The sequence below is a fragment of the Pogonomyrmex barbatus genome, unplaced genomic scaffold (genome assembly GCF_055798465.1).
Source record: "Pogonomyrmex barbatus isolate J1 unplaced genomic scaffold, ASM5579846v1 scaffold22, whole genome shotgun sequence".
NCBI classification, from domain to species: domain Eukaryota; kingdom Metazoa; phylum Arthropoda; class Insecta; order Hymenoptera; family Formicidae; genus Pogonomyrmex; species Pogonomyrmex barbatus.
In genome coordinates, this window is record NW_028297119.1 from 839,454 (window position 1) to 852,469 (window position 13,016).

General features: G+C 35.3%; 1 protein-coding gene across 11 annotated transcripts in view; it reads right to left on the bottom strand.

The window, feature by feature from the left end:
• LOC105427296 (chromatin assembly factor 1, p105 subunit) overlaps nucleotides 1–13,016 on the bottom strand; it is a 798,730-nt gene that overhangs the window by 192,067 nt on the left and 593,647 nt on the right. The gene's annotated exons all lie outside the window — the stretch shown is intronic.

A 13,016-nucleotide genomic window follows, 5' to 3' on the forward strand; every position in this document is an offset into this window, starting at 1 on the left:
GTCTACTTAGAACTTGATCAGTTTAATCGTTATTGAGATTCTGTAATTTCGGATGCTCGCATCTCGCGTAAAGTCACACGGTAGTGTTCTCGGTTGACTTAACACCCGAGACACTACTGTATCTCCTTATAATTTTATAATATATTATATAATAGGATATATATAAAATTTTAAAAATACGAAGCTTGCAGAGATAGATTTATTATGTAGTGCAGAATATGTTATTAATTTTTAATGATAGAAAAGTAACAAATTTTGCACTATCTATAATAATTTATACATATGGGTATCTATGGATAACGAGCCATGGATCTGTTAAAATCTGATCAAATTGTTTCCAATATGCCAGTAAATTGCTATTGTTACTATTTTGCTTTTTGGGATTTTTTATTTAACTAAATATAATATAAATAAAAAAGAAAACAAGGAAGTGAATAAAAACAATATATTCTAATAGAATTATTTAAAATATAATATCTTCTTAGTTTAATTGTATACACTCTACAGAGTGTATATTAAATCATTACTGCATATATTTTTAGATATATTAAACTTTTATTATATATAATTGTTGAATAGTTACACTGATAACATACATCTGTTTTACTTATCAATATTTGAAATATTTATTACATATAATAAGAAAATATTAATCGACATGTGAAAACATAATTAAAAACAAGCTTTATTTTATTATAGCTGGATATTCATGCTAATATGTCTTGTGTGACTTTAAATATCATTTTTAAGTATATCGATCTGTGTACCTAATAAATTCTTTTAACAGTTTTTCAAGAGGGAAAGTTTATTATTTACATTATTTTACAATAGATGCTAGTTAACATTATTATTAAATTGATCAATTTAATATCGATATTACTGCTCTTCTTTCCTTAGAATTTTTCAAAACTGAAAATTTATTCTGCATGCAATTTAACGAATTTGAATAGTGTGTAAAATCACTAGGCCCTGGATGTTCGTGCGATTTCTCGTGTCGCGCGCGGAGCACTGCTGCATGCGAGTGAGTCGGTGAGCTCGCTAAAGTGAGATAGCAATATTACTCGATAGCAATATTACTTTTTATCTTTTTTGATATTTTTGAATATTGTATTATTTACTTTCAATATATTGTATTTGTTTCATTTAATGTATGTTATATTTTAAGACTTAAAAAAGAATATGATTTTAAAATAGTTGTATTTCTAATAAAATTCAAACATATTGTTTTCTGTATTTTGTTTACGTTCAATAGACCGCGCGCTAACCAAAATCATTAATTCGGATTACGTCGAGTTAAGCATCGGGTTTCTTTGAGAAATGTTACTATCTCACTTTAGCGAGCATTTGACTCACTCACACGCAGTGGTGCTCCGCGCGCGGCGAAAAATATCACGAACATCCGGGCCCTAAAAATCACTAAAGAAATATTAGCACAAATATCCAGTTATATCCGAATAAAGATTGCTTTTATTGTTATCTTTATATATATTATACATATTTTTTAAGACAGATATGTTCATCCATCTCAAATTCGACGTTAAGAATGACTTATATAAAATTGTATTGTTATATATTTATGTCTCGATTTGTCTTCTTACTTCTCATATTCTGTCTTCTTACTTCTCATACAGTATGCACAAACAACGTTCTATAAAGTATATCATTACTAATTCAAGTGTCACGTTTTCATATCTTTTTTCTTTCTCTCTTTCTTGACTATATTATTATAAAATTAATTCTTGTGCTTATTTTCTGGCTTTCTCATACTTTCTCTTACTCTTTCACTCCTCTTACTCTCGTGCTTTCTTCCTTTTCTCGTTTTCTCTTCTGTCTTTTTGTCTTTTTTTTTAATTAGAAGACTTTACAATATGAGAATTTTTATCATGTAATGCAACATATAAATATTTATATTAATTGTTACATTAATTTATTAATTATATTAATTTTTATTAATTGTTTATGTTTTATTGCAATATTATATAATACATATTATCAAGTATTGAGATCACAGTCGTATTTAGTGGTACATAATGGCCAAATATAATAATAATAATATAATATATATATATATATATATATATATGTGTGTGTGTGTGTGTGTGTGTGTGTGTGTGTGTGTATTATTATTACATTTTTATATATATATATATATATCTATATATATATATATATATATATATATATATCTATATATATATCTATATATATATATATATATATATATATATATATATATATATATATATATATATCTATATGTTGGAAATTCAACAATATTTGATAACGTGAATAGGCTTTAACATTGGTAGGCTTAACATTGTCGGCTGCGACCTATCGATAGCATGTCGTTCGATCTTATTCTCCTTCCCTTTTTTTCTAGGGGCTGTTCCTCGTAAACAATGTACAACGAGACAGGAAGTTCCCTTTTATATTTCCATATTTTTTTTCTTTATATTACGTCGTTATACAGTTTTTTTCATTCCTTGTATTTCATATATCTTTGTATCGTTCTGTTTCATCATTAAATGTGTGTTACGTCCGGTGGACTTCACAATTCTTCTCTCTTTTCGAAGCGAATGGGCGAGCTCCGATACAGCATAAAAAAATCATGCTGAATACTAAACTAAAATAATTTTTACGAGCTCAAACTCCATGGACACCAGTCTGTCGAACACGTGAACCTCAGACTGTTGAGGGCTCGCTTTTCGAACTAATAAATAAACTATAAAATTCGATTGAATTGCAACTAAACTAAAATAATATTTGACAGTCATATGTCGAACGCAAAGAAACTCTTAGTGCACTGGCGACGACGGAAAATTATAAATTATCAAAATAGGTATCTGTTTTCTTTCAAGGCAGGCTCCGTACTTGAATAGCCGCCTTCAGTTATTTAATCCGCCGACCATTCATTCAGCCACAAATATTTAAATAATGCCATATGTTAATAGAGGTTCAAATTATCCCACTATCTAACTATCCTCCTTAAAAGTTCTTCCCGTATCAATTAGACTCTTTTTTTTCAAAATTCAGAACTACGATAGGCTAACTCCCCCCACATCCTTAATGACTCGCTAATTCCTATTCGTTAAAGACCCGCGAGATACTCCTAATTTCAAACCGAAACTCCACCCCGTGACAGCTTTTTACTAAGATCCTCCGGAGGAAACGCACTTTGCACTTGCTTTTTGACCGGCAGTCTTCACGCGCTTTGATCCGTTAATTTTTTTTGACTAGCAATCTTAAACCTTTTTACGGACATACATGTGTATTCATCTTCGTTCGCGTTCACTTTTACTCTTGGTTTAGCTTTGTCGATTCTCTCCGAAATAACCGCAAATTTAGTTATTAAAACTTTAATATCGGAACGGATACATTAAAATAAATCAGTAACTTCTTTTAATCATCACTTTATTATATTCGAGCGGGAGTGTTCCTTTTGTGCGTCCGTGCTTTTTTTACTTCCCTGTGAGACCCCAGGAACACCTTGTGGGGAACCGCTGGCTCGACTCCCCCACTTGTCTCCGATCCACTTGCAACTACATTTCTTTGTAATCATCGCAGTAGTAAGTCGCATGGATTAATATGATCTACCCATCACCACTTAAATACCGATCGTTTCTCCTTACTCCCCTCTCTCTTACTTACCTTTCTGATCCTACCGTGTTTAAGATTTAACACTTTTACACTTACATAAATGTTTATGTAAATTATTCTATTCTTTTTTTTATTTACTTATATTGTAAAAACCGGGCATGGCCCTAAATATTTTAACGTAGAGTCTTACCCCGAACTGACATGCCCGACGACCTCCGCACTTTTGTAACACCCGCGTACTACACTTACATGCAATTTTATTCTTTTCCACTCTCATCTGCCCATTCGAAAGAATATTAATCGTTATCTACCGGGTAATCACTATGCGTACCATTTTTCCTTTATGTTAAATATTTTGTGTTTTAATTTTGTATTTTGTTCATTTCACATTAATTAATTAAATGTTTACTTTAACAATAAATTAATTTATTCATTCGTAATTAAACCCTCTCGTCACGCTCGTTCCCGCCCGTTCTCGGGGATCGCATATGGTCCTATTCCAGGCAAAAGAGATTAAATTCTCTTGCCTAAATTAACCGACGTACATCACTCAGTCGGAGTCATAGCGTCTTTTTCAAGATGTTGATCCGTATCGGCTGATCTATACGGTGCGTTCGACTCGCAGGCACGCTTCAGAGCGATCACCTGCGACAGGATATTCGGCGCGTCCTTTCTTGCCCCATCCCTTCAAACCCTTAAGTAATAATTCCGGGGTCTGGACGTAACACGTGTGTACATATACTTTACGAAAGAAGCTCATTTCATATAATCTCAATCCAATAAATTATGGGCCCAGAAACATCCACGTGTTGATTAATTCTTCCACTTAATGTTGAACAAATAGGTGAATACGAATATGGAAACAAAAATAGAATTGCTAGCGAGAGATAACTATGAATCATGATTCATATGCGATTCATATGCGTACACTCTTTACGGAAAAAGAAATTATGGGTTTATGCTGACGATAGTATCAAAGAACCTCAGATCAATGAAGATGACAGGCCGGAAGAGTTAGTAGCATATAAGACCTGGTTCGAGAAAGATGAAGAGATTCGATCAGAACTAGAACTGGCCATATCTTCCTCGCAAATGAAGGTGATGAAAAATTGTAGAACTGCAAGAGATATCTGGTTAAAGCTAAGCGAAACATATCAATCGAAAGGATTTACCAAAAAGGCAATGTTAATAAAACAATTGATGTTGTTGAAACAATGTTAATAAAACATATTAAATAAAATGTCGAAGACAGAGAATATTCGAGATTATATCAGAAAATTCTTCGATACTGTCGATAGATTGCAGAATATGGAAGTCGAAATCCATGAAGACCTGTTAGTAGTAATATTATTATACAGTTTGCCGGCCAGTTTTGAGAACTTTAGATGTGCCATCGTATTGCGCGACGAATTGCTTAATTCTGAAACATTGAGAATAAAAATAGAACAAAGTGATATTAGAAAAGGGGATCCAGATAATGTACTCATATCAGGAGCGAACATAGCCACACACAAATTAGATAAGAGACAAACAAGATTTCAGCTAAATAAGCCTGATAATACTAAAATAAGATGCTATCGATGCTACAAGATAGGACATAACGTAATCGATTGTAGAGTTAAAGGGAAATTTAATCATCAACCTGGTCGAGTAGAGGAAAAGTATACATTATTTACGACAACGGCGAGAGATAGACATATGTGCAATACTATGGAGGACAGAGTTACCAATAAAAGTTCACTATGATGCTAGGATAATGCACGAGTCACATTTGCAATGAGGGAAATTGGAAGGAATGACGAAATGCAATGTAAAAAGATTAAGCTTGGCAAATGGTAAGTCTGCAAAAATCCAAGCTAAAGATAAAGTCCGGTTGAAGGCGACAGGTAACCAAGGATGTGTAAATAATTTAAACATTGAAGAAGTGCTATATGTACCAGATTTATGTAAGAATGAATTTACTATCCGTTAGTAAAATAACAGAAAAGGATATGAAAGTTATATTTAACAAGGTAACAAAAGGTACCAAGGTAAAAGGTAACAAGGAAAGTTATATTTAACTAAAGTTACAGTTTTAAGTCAGAATGAACGAGTGGACAAAATTGGAGATTTATATTATTTACGTGATAATTTTGTCTCAGAAGTTAAGTAACACATAACCTTAACGATTTAGAGAAGTGGCATCAAGCAATGGAACACGAAGGATATTATTCAACTGAATCATCAAGGTATTATACCGAGCTTAAAGCTCGAGGACATCAAATTAAAATGTGACATCTACCTAAAAAAAAAAATGACCCGTGCTTCTTTCTCAAAAAAGTCAAGCAGAAGTAGTTATTGACATTATTCACATAGATATATGCGACTCAATGAGGACCGAATCTCTCGGAGGATCGAAATATTTTATAACATTTACTGATAACTATTCTAGATTCACAGGCTATTTTATAAAAAGGAAGAATGAAGCTTTTCAACAATTCCTAAAATTCAAGGCCAAAATCGAGACTCACACTGAGAGACACATCCAAAGTCTACAAAGCAACAACGGTATATTAAACAGAAAGTACGAGTATATTAAACAGGAATTTGAAGAATATTTAAATAAATGCGGCATACAAAGACGTCTTACAGTTGCATATTGCTCAGAACAAAATGGAGTCAGCGAGAGGAAAACTGCACGTTGATAGAGATGGCAAGGTGCCTACTCATGCAGGCGAATCTTCATGTTTCTGGGCCGAGGCAGTATCAACAGCCAATTATATTAGGAACCGTTGTCCAGTTTGGGAGGCAAAATGCCGTTTGAGGTATAACATAATAAATTACCAAATGTCAAATACTTTAAAATGACCCGTGTTTGAATACGAAGACTACATGTTAAAGCAAGGGATGAAAAGTGGTAAATTCATGCTCAAATCCTAAAAATATATCTTCCTCGGATATAGTGATGAAGTTAAAAGATACAAGGTTTGGCTACCTGAATGCAAACGTATGGAAATTACACGAAATGTAAAATTCTTAATGCCCAAGTATCATGGAACTAACAATTTTCAGAATACTTTCCCCGAAGATCAAAATATAGAAAATAAAGCCGGTGATAGTTATAATACTACGTACGATCATGAAGTAATCAAGAATAATCCAGTTGACCTAAGGATGAGGACAAGGACAGGACAAGGACAGGATGAAGACAAGAATAATTCAGACAATGAGAGTCACGAAGAGAATGCTTCAAAAGAAACTCCAAAAAGAGGTCGCGGCAGTCCCCGTATATAACAAACTGGATTGAGAGGGAGACCCAGAAAGCTTTTTAACCAAGTGCGCTATCAGACAAACCAGAAAGCACATGATGACATGAATGATATAGATAATCAGACTGATTAGAGCGAAACTAATTTCGTTATCACTGAGTGCGCTTGTGTAGGAGAAGTTGTAACAGATGACTCCCAAAATTTATATGAGGAGGAAGGATGGTTATATGCGGTGTCTTCGGAAATAAAATCAATTATAGAAAAAAAGACGTGGGAGCTTGTACAGCGTCCGAAAAACGTAATTGGTAGCCGTTTTGTATTGAGCATGAAGAGAGATCACAATAGAGAATTTAAGAAAAACAAGGCACGTCTAGTCACGAAGGGATATGCAACCACAGCAACCTGACATCGATTTTAATGAAATCTTTTCGCCCGTAACGAGAATGAATTTAATCAGAATGATGGTATCCCTAGCGTCAAAATACATGTTTATTGAACAAATTGACATAGCTGCGTATTTAAACAGTACATTAGAGGAAGATATTTTCGTGGAAATTCCACAACATTTTGAAAAGGATTTGGAATTCATGATTAAAATTGAGCCCAAAAATAGCGAAATCAGGAAAATGTATATCAAAATTTTGAATTATTGATTTATTTATAAAGAAGCAATCGAGTGTGCTATTTGAAGAAGGCGCTATATGGTCTAAAACAGGCAGGAAGCCAATGGTTCATTGAATTAAGCAACAAATTACGTGGATTTGGCTTGCATCCATCAAAATATGACCCTTATGTATTCTATTCCAGAAAACATGCTAATGGTTTGCATATATGTTGATGACATGTTGATAAGCTGTAAGAATAAGACACAAGAATAAATAAATTAAAGGAATTTCTGCAGAAAAGTGTTGAAATTAAATCCCTGAGGGAAGCGTCTTGTTGTCTAATTAAATTTATCAAAAAAAAAGATGGAAAAATTATAATTCGTCAGTCTAGTTCTCTTAGTTTCAGATCTGTTGGAAAAATACAGGATGACCGAAGCAGTGTGATTCCCAAGTATGATTTCCATGATTGAAGGATCAAAATTACAAAGAAGCCTCGAGTGTGATGACAGACCATACAAGGAATTAAGGAGGTAGACCAGTTTGAAGTTTTAAAAAAATCGAAAAAATTTTTTTTGTTTTAAAAAATAGTTTGAAATCTTAGAATTAATGTACAAAAAATTCCAAGTGAATATTCAAAGTATTTTTTGAATTATAGCAGAGTGGAGTCGCGTACCTATGCGCCGATAAATGGCCGAAGACCTGGGAGGCACAGCGTTTTATAGAATTATCCTATCATCTTTTTCGAATACAATAGACATAATAAATTAATTTCTTTTTCTTTCGTAAATATTTTTTTCGGAAGTGTGATTGTTAACTCCAGTTCAAAATGTTTGAAGGCTTGTGAAATGCCTTAGTCAGTTGCTATCTGCAGCATAATATGTAAAACATATTATGCTGCAGATAGCAACTGACTAAGGCATGATTTACGTATAAAATAATAACGTATAAAATAATACTTAAAATTATATTATATATATTATATGTATTATAAGAATGGATCGTACATTTATGGACAAAAAGAGTTCACGAAGTTCCAGGACTGAGAACAAGGAAAAGAAAATCGTCGAATCGTCATACATTCGAGCGCGAAATGGCTACTACTAGCACCGAAAAAGCAAGCGAAAAAGTTAAAAACAAATTCGGTGAAAGTCGATAAATGCAAGCCACGGATATCGCATAATTAACTTTTTATTAATTTTTACGACTAATTAAGCAAGGACGATCTGTTACCGCTGTTTGGAAGACTTTACGCAAAACAATAACGAAAGTCTAAATTCTCTGATTTGATCGTTTGAATCGAAATGAATATTTAGCGGCATTAAGACCGTAAAAATTGTTGCATATATTGCAGCTAGCATTTTTAATAAAAGCTACACAAGCATACTTTCGATGATGCATACGATAAACATAATTATTGGTCCGAATTCAGCTGCATTGGCGGAGTAACTTGACGACGCACGCGTCTTCAAAAGCGAGCGTTTACAGCATCTAAAAAAGGCCGAATCGAACGACGAAAAAGCAGAGCAGCCTTGGAGGATGCTGCATATGAAAACAGATTCATCGTATGAAGCAAGCATGACTAATTAGTCATTTCATTAATTAATGATAAGATGCAAAAAATTACATGATATCAAATTATCAAACTTTAAACGCGTTTTTCTCAAAACTATGTTTTCCAAGACGATGTACCCGATATCTCAGGTTGTAATTGATGGATTGACTTGAAATTTGAACCACATATTCAGAAAAACAGTAGTTATCGCGTAACAGAGGCTCTTGTTTATAACATTTTTAATATCCAAAATATAATAACAATTAGAGTACCGAAAAATGTAAAAATTTAAACATTCATATTTTTCTCAATTTTCAAAAAAATGGAAAAAGGATCCGTTACGCGATAAAGAATACTCTACAGTTTATTAAACAAATCGATTTTTTTTGTTTCAGATTTATCGAAATGGCGGAATTGTGTTGTTACCAATTGTTGTGTTATCCAATGGACTCCACGATTCTTTTCTTTCCAAAAAGACAAATAATATAATTTTCTTCATCAATATAAGAATATTGATTTCTTCTTCCATTAAAAAGATACTGAATTATATTGAATTTCAACAAACAAAAAAGAAAGATTTGTAACCGCTCTATTATAATGATACGCTTAATTTAAAAAAAAATTTAAAAGAATTTTAAATAAAATATGCAAAGAATTATTATTATTATTATTATTATTAGTCCCGAGTTAGAGCCGTCGCAAGTCCGAATACTGTCATCTTGGCATGTGCCAAACAGAGATAAAGGAAATATCTAATGTAAACATCCTATCCTCACACACACACACACACACACACACACACACACACACACACACACACACACACACACACATCTAAGAGTTCCTGTCACCGCCTTTGCCCCTCAATCAAGATTCAGACCCTGAGCATCCCATATAAATAGGGCTGCTTCCGAATCGCGACACCATTATTAAGTAATTTTTCATTAATGTCACTTCCATTCATTCAACTAACCGTTCGAAGCATTCGAACACTTCGAAGATCCCAACCTTCTGAAGAGAAGTCGAGATTTGTTCTTTCAAGATAACCGTCTCAGTTAATCAACAGTGAGTTTTACATTTATTTGTAACGGTGCATATTTTACGCACCGTTCTGCGGCCGTCTACCCACCGCTGGGTGACGCCCGACCGACTGTCGGCCAAAAAGGCGCTTTGCGCCACCTTAATCGCTCCACGATTAAGCTCGCAAAATTAATTGCGAGCCGACAATTGATCGTTCGGCACAGCGTCGCCGAGATCAACCGAGCAGCGCCGAACAAACCCGAGCAGCGGAGAAGATCACAGCTCAGCGAGAGCGATCTCCGAGATTATCCGAACACTACCGGAAATAAAAAGAGCGTTTAACTAATTAGGGCGGCTGATTGTTACCCACGATTCGATCCGAACCGCTCCAAAAATTGAGTCGTCGGAGCTATAAAAAGCCGTTCCTCCGCGCTATCAGATCAGATCTTCCTAGAATCGAGACTCCCACGAGCCGATCTATGCTCCGCTCCAAGTAAGAAGTTTAGCGAAAACCGCGGTGAGGGTATCCCGCCGCCGTCAGGAAATTGCTGGCTAACGCAAAGCTCTCAATATCCTAGACTAACCGCCGCTTTCCTACGACTGCGAGAAGGAAACGAGTTGGGGTGAACCGGCACGCAGTCGGGTGAACCGGCACGCAGTCGAGAATTTCGACAACACGCACAGCATCCGCTCATAAGAACACGCCGTAGATGAGGGCAATCCGCTTCCACCCGGATATTCCCGATCGATCGCGCTCCGCGAGCCTCCCAAAGAAGCGCATCGCAGTGGCGAAGGTCTCCCGCTATCCCGGGTGTTTCCGGCCGTTTGCTGCCATCTTAAAGCGCATCCGAGAAATCAGCGCGTGCTTGAAATCTGCGCAAGTCGCCATTTCTACGCACCGCGTTTCACGCGATCATAGGCCGTCGGGAATCTATTAGCTCCGTCGAAGTACCGGCCGCGAACAAATCACACGCATCAACTTTGATAGTCGCTTCGTGCTGCACAAACACCATTGCTAGGCAATCGCGCCCGCGACAATTCGCAAGCACGCGAAACATCGCAATTGCGAGCACCGAAATGTCGATTCGATCGATCTGGTGATCTCACCGCGCAATAAGTCACCCACAATAAACTGAGAAACACACACGCCTCGGCAAACGAAATCTTATCGTACTCACAGTTCAGCGTTTAATATCGACACTGTTTGTTGTTTGTTAACCATATTCATTTGACAATAAACTCTATTTTGTTATTACGAAAAAAATCTAAATCATCTGCTTCCACGACCGAAACCTGTCCCGCCGACGAGGTATTCCATGCTCACCTAATTCTAAACGCACTGCGGCGAAAAGTAGCGATCGTTTTATATTAATTATCAATCAATAAATTTCAGATGTTTATTTCTTTCCTCTGCTCCATGACACTCTAATCTTCCTCTTCTTCTCTTTTCTCTCTCTCATTAAACTGGTCTGAGCTATGCGAAGCTTCCTTTGTTCTTCCCTTTCCTCTCTCTCTCTCTCTCTCTCTCTCTCTCTCTCTCTCTCTCTCTCTCTCTCTCTCATTGAACTGGTCTGAGCTATGCGATTCCCGTTGTTTTTCTCTTTTCTTTCTCATACGCATTCACATCTCTTCATTGATCGATCCTTTTCCTCCTAGTGAATCAAACGAAAGTCCTAGCTTCTAAAATTCAACAACGCAACACTAAAAAACGATCTCATCGTCGTCATTCTGGCGTCATTCTGAAATCGACAGAAAAGTCAGGGCCGAACCAAGAAGTCTAAATAGATATTGAAAGAACAGATCCAATCATCAACATGAATTATTACTGCTTCTGATTCTTCTCTAAACCAGCTTTCAGCATCTTCATCTAACTCTGTTCCTCCTTCCACCTCTGTACAACATCAATATCAACCAATCACACCTAGTTATTCACTAGTGCATCCGATGCAGAATACCTCATCGACTTCTATCCCCAGGTCCCTTATTTCAAGATGGATCTCTTTTTGAGGATTTAGAAAACAAAGAATCCCATTCTATAAACCTAATCACTCCACCTCCTGAAGAACATCAGAAACTTCCGTCTTTAACCCTCATGTATTAATCTTTTGTCATTATACACATATTATACACGATTTTTATTATTATATATTTTAGTAATTTTTCTTTCGTTTGCTTATTATGTAATCATTAGTTTAAGTTAACCAGAGAATATTAATTGTATTACCGGGTAGGATCATACCAAAGATTCATTCACTCGTACATTCATACTTTCTCTCATAAGAATCCTACCCGATGACCTCCGTACTTATGTAACACCCGCGATATCACCTATACGTATTTACACAAATGTTTCTTCTCTTGTTTCTTTCGCTCTTTATTATGTATATCTTTATTTTATCAATTAAAATCAATGTTTAATTTTAATTTTTATTTTCTTTCAAATCCTCGATCTCTTTTTCCCATCCCATTGATCGCACGAGGTCTTTCCCTGGTAATAAGAATTAAGTTTTTTTACCAAAAAACGACCGACGAACGTACGTCTACAGCAAGGCGTATTAGCGATTCTTTATCGTTGACTCAGTGCCGAGACATAAACAGTGCGTTCGACTCGAGATCACGTTTCCACGCTCGACTCTCGAGAGAACAGCTATTCGTCCTTCCAAGCCTATTCAATCCATTTAAATTCTTAGTTCTTAATTTTACAATTTACTCTGGACTAAACGTAACAGTGTATACCATTTTCCGGCGCATTCAAAATCACTTTTCACGCGAATTGTTGTAACTTCTTTAAATTTTAATATTTTTTAATAAAATTTAAGCTACAACAAATTAAATATATGTATTAAAAAAGAGCCAAATTAGAAATTGCTAGCGTTTATACTTATTTCGCAATTCAAGCTCAAAGAATGTTCGCTTTTTAAGCCAGTCAAACTGGTCTACCCCCTTAATTGGGAGCCTAATGTATCTGGAGATATTGCCTATGCGGTCAGCGTA